Below are 8867 nucleotides of genomic sequence, written 5' to 3'. Positions count from 1 at the left end.
AAATTTAATACATAGAAATCTCAATTAAATAGAACTGGCAGAAGAGGGGGAGCTCTCCCAAACTGTGGACATCACAGAGGGCAAAGGGAAGATGAAAGAAGCCTCTTCTTCCCTGGTCAGGATGCAGCCAATGGAAAGTCAAAGGCACTCTGTTTACTATAACCCTCTCAATTTCCATGTCTTCTCTATAAAAGCATTTCCTTTCCTTGTCCAGTGGGGACTTGCATGTGGCTCCTCATGGTTGCTGATCTGGAACTGTGGTCCTTTGGTGATCTCCAATAAACTCATCTTTTGTGGGGAAATACCTGGCAGTCTGCCATTTGTTCCTGTGATTCTGTTTTTGTTCTATTTGTTCCTTTGTTTTGCTTTGCTTTTATATATCATATATAAGTAAAAACACACAGTATTTGTCTTTCACTGTCTGACTTATTTCACTAAATATCATACACTTCATATCTATCCATGTTGTTCCATTTGGCACGATTACATTCTTTTTTATATGTGATTAATATTCTATTGTGGGGTGTGTGTGTGTGTGTGTGTGTGTGTGTGTGTGTGTGTGTGTAGATAGATAGTTAGATGAAAGATCAGTATTTTCTCTATCCATTCATCTATGAATGAACACTTAGCTTGGTTCTGGATCTTTGTTATTGTAAATAATGCTGCTATAAACATTTGGGTGCAGATACAATTTGGAAGAGTTTTTGTTTTCTTTGGATAAATACCCAGGAGTGGAATTTCTGGATTATATGGTAGTTATCTTTTTAGTGTTTTGAGAGGAATCTCCGCAATGTTTCGCATAGTAGCTGCAGCAATTTCCAACCCAGCAGCAGTGCACTAGGGTTTCCTCTCCTCTGCATCCTCACCACACTTGTTATTTTTTTTTTTTTCTTTTGATGATAGCCATAGTGATAGATGTGAGGTGACAGCTCATATTGATACAGATTTGCTCTTTTTCTGAATATTAGAGACTTTGGGCATCTTTTCATGTACCTGTTGGCTATCTCTTTGGAAAAATGGCTACTCAGGTCCTATGCCCATTTTTCAATCAGACTGTGTTTTTGATATTGAGGTACATGATGTCATTATGATTTTGGATATTAACCCCTTATTGCAAATATCTACTCCCATTCAGTAGTTTGCCATTTATTTTTGTTGATGGTTTCTTTGCTGTGTATTAGACTTTAGTTTGATTGGGTCCTATTTATTTATTTTTGCTTTTGTTTCCCTTGCCTTTGAGACAGAAAAAAAATTACAAAGAGAAACATCAATGAACATACTGTATAAATTTCCTTTGCGAGTTTTAAGGTTTCAGGTCTTACATCTCAGCCTTTAATCCATTTTGAGTGTATATTTGTATATGTTGTGAAAAAATGCTCTACTTTTGGTCTTTTCCCTATAGGTGTTCAGTATGGTCAACACCACTTACTGAAGAAACTTGTCTTTCCTCCATTTTAAGAAGCTGTATAAAGTCATTCAGAGTAATATCTCTTTATGGCCACAGAGGGGCAACGCTGCTTCAGAGAAGATTAACTTTTGTCCTACATACACAGATTTTTCAAGAAGCGTGAAAGGCTCCTTTAAATATCTATCAAATTTTTATCTCCAACTTTGCTTCAATTTACATCTATCATTCTTTTATGTATGTAGGTATCCATCCATCTACCTAAATAGTATCTTTGTATATTTTAGTTTAACAGTTTGAAAAATATGGTTTTGAAAATTAATATTTCTTTAAACAATCTGTTTTGTCCTCTGAGATTAAGGCCACATTAATTTCTCTAATATAAATTTGTAATGTTTTCACCCAGATACATCCCAAACTCCAATCATACTGAGTTAATCAGTGCCAGAATTCCCTTACCCCATTTTTTACTAAGAAATCTAGTGGTGATGTAAGTTCCAGTTCAAGCAGATCCTCCATCAGAACTACTCTCTGACTGAACCCAGAAGTGAGTCCATTATCATTTTCTTGGGTCCATCATATAGAAACACATTTCTCTTTAGTAGCTTTTATCTGAATGTACTTGAGTATTGGGAATGGGTAGGCTGAAGATTGCTACTTCTGTATCTTTCTTGAATGAGACCCAAGTACGAGCATTTACTAGGCAGGAGTAAATATATATTGAAGACATGCATGAATGAGTGAATAAATGAAAGAGAAAACACACCAATAATTCAACAAACAATAAAAAGTCCCCTTAGAGAGCTGGAGTAGATGGGATTAGATTGAGGAGTGGGACTGGTTATTATTGTTTCCTGAACTGTGATGATGTTTTTCTTTGACAGTGTCTGCACTCCGATTCTGTGCGACCCCATAGATGGCAGCCAACCAGGCTCTCCCGTCTCCTGGATTCTCCAGGCAAGAACACTGGAGTGGGTTGCCATTTCCTTCTCCAATGCATTAAAGTGAAAAGTTAAAGTGAAGTCGCTTTAGTCATGTCCGACTCTTCGCGACCCCATGGACTGCAGCTTTCCAGGCTCCTCCATCCATGGGATTTTCCAGGCAAGAGTACTGGAGTGGAGTGCCATTGACAGTGTCTGAGATGATATCAAATACAGAGACCACAAACTCCTTTTTGTGCTTAAGAAAAATGAGCTCCTTAATTTCCGTCTCTATCCCCTGATGTGTTGTCATCAAAAACCAAATTGACTCTTCACATTTTTGTACTTTGCCTGTGAGGATAAGGTGTAATTCAGGATGAGAACTCCCAAAAATGTTTCATTACTGAATGATCATGGTCCCATATCTTCTGCATTCTGCAGAATTTTCCTAGCCAATCTTATCAGTTTGGAGATCAAATATCCTCCAGAACAGATTATTCCAGTGCTCCTTAGTTTATTTTCTCCATGCATATTCTTGGAAACATTTTATTTGCCTGATTTATATTTTAGAAGAAATATAAATTGAAATTGATCCAATTATATTTAATTAATTCTTAAGATCATGTAAAGTGTGGAAACATTGAACGATCGTGTTAAAATTTAAGTTCCATCAGGACAAAGGGACTATGATTCTTTATGTTCTGCTCCATAAGCTTTGCTTGAATGATATATTATGTCCCTTGTGTATTCGCAATAGACTTTAGTTAGTATTTGTAATAAAAAAGAAATACCCTGTAATGCTAATCTTGCAATTTTGTGGGAGGCCCTCTCTTCCCCATTGTAAACTAATCCTATTCCTATTAAAACATCAAACTCTCCTGATATATGATTTTTAACCTTCTAGGAGGTGTGAAGAAAAGGAAGAAGGGGACAGAGTGAGAGAAATTCTAACCTGGTCTTTATGCTTGTCAGGGGGGAATTTCTGATTCCCAATGAATTTAATTTTCAGTGATTCTAAATTAGCACCAAATGAGAAGTAGTACTTTTGAGAAAGATAGGTTTAAGGAAAGCACTTATGAAAGGGTGGGACCTACCAAAAGAATAAAAATAAGTATTAGTTTAAAGTCAGACTTCTACTTGGCTGAGAAGGGCAGAAGAGTTGCCACTGAGCACTGGTGCCAGAAACAATGGACAAGATACTGGGAGAATCATTTTCACTTCTGTGGCTTCAACTAGGCTGTGAGTTGTGGAGTAGAAAATCTAGGATATCTCATTAATTGGGGGGACTGGGAAAATTGGGTTACAAATAAGTTCATGCAGATATTCTTAAGAAATATATTTTATGGAACTAATGGCTTTTATTTGTTTAAACAGGGGTGAATGGACAACAAAAGGAAAAAAGTGACCAACAGCAGGTGAAACAGAGCCCTCGATCTTTGACAGTCCAGGAAGGAGAGATTTCCATTCTGAACTGTAGTTGTGAGAAGAGTGCAAGTAATTGCTTCCTATGGTACCAGCAATACCCTGGTAAAGCCCCTACATTCTTGGTAGACATACATTCAGTTGTGAATGAAATGGAAGAGGGAAGATTCACCATTTCCCTCAATAAGAGTGCCAAACAGCTCTCCTGCACATCGCAACTTCCCAGCCTGGAGACTCAGCCACCTACTTCTGTGCAGCAAGTGCACAGTGCTCCCCAGGCACCTGCAGCCTGTACCCAGATCTGCAGCCAAGGCTCCAGACACACCCTGCTGTGCAGATGAAATACACACACAGACACACAATTTGTTTCTGCATAAAAAGTCTTAATATATTTAGGAGAACTGACATTATATAGAATTTATATTTTGACCAAAATGGAAATGATATGGAAAATTAAGTCCAAAGAGACATCTCTAGAAACTCCCAAATAGTTCATATATATTTAAAACCTATAACTTTAAAACAGCCTAGGTTAAAGAAACAATTACAATGGATATTAGAAGATATTTTGAAAGTAAATGTTGTGACAGCACATTAAATATGTATGAGATGCAGCTAAAATAATACATAGAAGGAAATTTATCCTTTTAAATACTTATATTACTAAAGAAAAAAGGTTGATAAACTACTATCAAGGCTTTCAAGAAAAGATGATAGAAAAGCAAATTAAACCCAACATAAACTGAAAGAAGTAAAAAATGCAATGTCTAATTGGTGAAATACAAATAAATCTATGGAGATAACCATGAAATACAGAGTTAATTTTGTTAAAATAATTAATAAACTTGATATATTCCTAGGTAGAATTATCAAAGGAAAAAAGAAAAAATACAAATTATAAATATAATAAAAAAAAGAGAACTATTCTGCAGGTTCTGTTACATTCTAAGGAAATGAAAGTGTATCATTAACAAGTTTATGTTACTGAGTCATTGTATAGAAGTGGATCCACACAGGTCTGGAAAGCTTATATTTTGACAAAATGCAAAGACAATTCTATAGAGGTAGCAAAGTGGTTTTTTAAAAAAAATGAATTTATTTATTTTAATTGGAGGCTAATTACTTTACAATATTGTAGTGGTTTTTGCCAAACATTGACATGAATCAGCCATGGGTGTATGTGTGTCCCCCATCCTGAACCCCGATCCCACCTCCCTCCCCTTCCTGTCCCTCTGGGTTGTCCCAGTGCACTGGCTTTGAGTGCCCTGTTTCATGCGTTGAACTTGGACTGGTCATCCATTTCATATATGGTAATATACATGTTTCAATGCTATTCTTTCAGATCATCCCTCCCTCGCCTTCTTCACAGAGTCCAAAAGTCTGTTCTTTATATCTGTGTCTCTTTTGCTGTCTCACATGTAGGGTCATTGTTGCCATCTTTCTAAATTCCATATATATGCATTAATATACTGTACTGGTGTTTTTCTTTCTGACTTACTTCACTCTGTATAATAGGCTCCAGTTTCATCTACCTCATTAGAACTTATTCAAATGTGTTATTTTTAATGGCTGAGAAATACTCCATTGTGTATATGTACAACTGTCTTATCCATTCATCTGCCGATGGACATCTAGGTTTGCTTCTGTGTCCTAGCTATTGTAAACAGTGTTGTGATGAATATCAGGGTACACGTGTCTCTTTCAATTCTAGAGCAGTGTCTCTTTCAATTCTAGAGCAGTAACATAGTTTTATAAGCAAATGAGATTAGGACAATTGGATATTCTTGGGAAACAATTGAAACTTGATCTAAAGTTCACACCTTATACAAAAATTTGAGTACAGTCTCAAAATGAACCATACATCCAGGTATAAAATGTAACATTACAAATCTTTTAGGAAAAACAAAAGAGAATATCTTCATGACCTATGTCTGGACAAAAAGACTTTTGACATGACACCAAAAGCACAATCCATAAAAAAAAAAAAACAGATTTCATCAAAATTAAAAATGTTTGATAAGGAAAAAGATAAACCACAGAATTGCAGGAAATATTTGTAAATAGATTTTCATCAAAAGACTGTATTCTGAATATAATGAACTCTCTGAACTCATCACGAAGAAAGCAAACAATCCAGTTGAAACCTGGATAAAAGATTCACACAGACACTTTACCAAAAAGCTATCTGGTAATGAAATAAGAATATAAAGAGATGATTAGCATTATTAGTAATTAAGGAAATGCAAATTAAGCCACAAAGAGATATCACTTCACATTTCTCACAGGCTAAAATTAAAAAATGTTAACAATGCCATGTTCTGGCAAAACTGCAGATAAATTGGATAACTCATACATTGCTGGTGGGTAAGTGGTCCAGCCATTCTGGAAAAATGTTCAGCAGTTTCACCTAAACTTAAATATTCACTTGCCTTACAGGTCAGCAATCACACTCCTGGGTATTAATGCTTGAAAAATGAAAATCTTATATTCATTCAAAATCTGTACTTGAATATTCATAGCAGCTCTGTTTCTGATGATCAAAAACTGGAAACCAGCCAAATGTTCTTCAATGGGTGAATAGACAAATAAATCCACTGTAATACATCTGTACAATGACATAATATTTATAGATTTTTCTCAACTTGCAATAGAATTGTGTCTCAGTAAACCATTTTCAGCTGAGAGGATCATAAATGGAAAATGCATTTAATATACCTAACCCACTGAATTGAACCCAGTCTACCTTAAAGGTGCTCAACCCTGACATTAACCTACAGCTGGGCGAAATCATCTAACACAAAGTCTATTTTATATTAAAGTGTTGAAAATCTCATATAATTTATTAAGTACTGTACTGAAAGTGGGGCTTCCAAGGTGGCTTTAATGGATAAAGAATCTGCCTGCTAAAGCAGAGACATAAGAGATGCAGGTTAAATGCCTGGATCAGGAAGATCCCCTGGAGGAGGGCACAGCACCACACTCCAGTATTCTTGCCTGGAGAATCCCATGGACAGAGGACCCTGGTGGGCTACAGTCCATACAATCTCAAAGAGTCGGACACAACTGCAGGAACTTAACACACACACACTGAAAGTAAAAAACAGAATGGTTGTACGAGTACAGAGTGAATGTAAGTGTGTAAGTTGTTTACTCTCATGATCTCAGGGCTGGCCAGGAGCTCAGCTCACTGCTGCTGCCCAGAACCACCAGGGAACATTGTACCATATGTTACTAGCATGGGAAAAGATCATATTTAAAAATTCAAAGTACAGTTTCTAGTTTATCCTGAAAGTTCATCACTGTCTTGCAATTGTAAGGTAAAGAAATCCAAAATCAGAACATCATAAGATGGTAACAGTCTGTAGTGATTAAAAGAAGCAGACTACTGATACGTGCAATAGCCCAGATGGGGCTTTCTTGGTGGCTCAGTGGTAACCAATCCACCTGCCAAGTAGGAGACGTGGGTTTGAACTCTGGGTCAAGAAGATCCCCTGGAGAAGGAAAAGGCAACTCACTTCAGTATTCATGCCTGGAAAATTCCATAGACAGAGGAGCCTGGTGGGCTACAGTATATGGGGTCACAAAAGAGTCAAACAGGACTTAGAGACTAAATAACAATAGCCTAGATGGATCTCAGGATGTTATGCTGAATGAAAAAGTAGTCAATCTCAGAGGACACATGGTATATGATTACACTTATTGGATTATTATGATGCTTACACAGTGTGATTTTGCTTAAACAACATTCTCAAAGGCACAAAATATAAAGATGAAAAGGAGATGAGTAGTTAGCAGGGTTATTAAGAGTTGCAGGGATGGGGAGGGTATTCAAAGAGGATTTTTTTAGAGATATGAAACAATTTTGTGTCATGATCTCAGTGTTGATATGAACTGAACTGACTGAACTGACAATAATTTATCAGATCAGATCAGACCAGATCAGTTGCTCAGTCGTGTCCGACTCTTTGTGACCCCATGAATTGCAGAATGCCAGGCCTCCCTGTCCATCACCAACTCCTGGAATTCACTGAGACTCATGTCCATCGAGTCAGTGATGCCATCTAGCCATCTCGTCCTCTGTCGTCCCCGCCCCTTCTTGCCCCCAATCCCTCCCAGCATCAGAGTATTTTCCAATGAGTCAACTCTTCGCATGAGGTGGCCAAACTACTGGAGTTTCAGCTTTAGCATCATTCCTTCCAAAGAAATCCCAGGGCTGATCTCCTTCAGAATGGACTGGTTGGATCTCCTTGCAGTCCAAGGGACTCTCAAGAGTCTTCTCCGACACCACAGTTCAAAAGCATCAATTCTTTGGCGCTCAGCCTTCTTCACAGTTCAACTCTCACATCCATACATGACCACAGGAAAAACCATAGCCTTGACTACATGGACCTTTGTTGGCAAAGTAATGTCTCTGCTTTTGAATATGCTATCTAGGTTGGTCATAACTTTCCTTCCAAGGAGTAAGCGTCTTTTAATTTCATCGCTGCAGTCACCATCTGCAGTGATTTTGGAGCCCCCAAAAATAAAGTCTGACACTGTTTCCCCATCTATTTCCCATGAAGGGATGGGACCGGATGCCATGATCTTCGTTTTCTGAATGTTGAGCTTTAAGCCAACTTTTTCACTCTCCACTTTCGCTTTCATCAAGAGGCTTTGTAGTTCCTCTTCACTGTCTGCCATAAGGGTGGTGTCATCTGCATATCTGAGGTTATTGATATTTCTCCCGGCAATCTTGATTCCAGCTTGTGTTTCTTCCAGTCCAGCGTTTCTCATGATGTACTCTGCATAGAAGTTAAATAAGCAGGGTGACAATATACGGCCATGACATACTCCTTTTCCTATTTGGAACCAGTCTGTTGTTCCATCTCCAGCTCTAACTGTTGTTTCCTGACCTGCATACAAATTTCTCAAGAGGTAGATCAGGTGACCTGGCATTCCCATCTCTTTCAGAATTTTCAACAGTTTATTGTGATCCACACAGTCAAAGGCTTTGGCATAGTCAAGAAAGCAGAAATAGATGTTTTTCTGGAACTCTCTTGCTTTTTCCTTGATCCAGCAGATGTTGGCAATTTGATCTCTGATTCCTCTGCCTTTTCTAAAACCAGCTTGAACATCAGGAA

This window comes from Bubalus kerabau, chromosome 10 (genome assembly GCF_029407905.1).
Source record: "Bubalus kerabau isolate K-KA32 ecotype Philippines breed swamp buffalo chromosome 10, PCC_UOA_SB_1v2, whole genome shotgun sequence".
In the NCBI taxonomy this organism is placed as follows: Eukaryota; Metazoa; Chordata; class Mammalia; order Artiodactyla; family Bovidae; genus Bubalus; species Bubalus kerabau.
Note: the sequence above shows the minus strand (reverse complement) of the source record.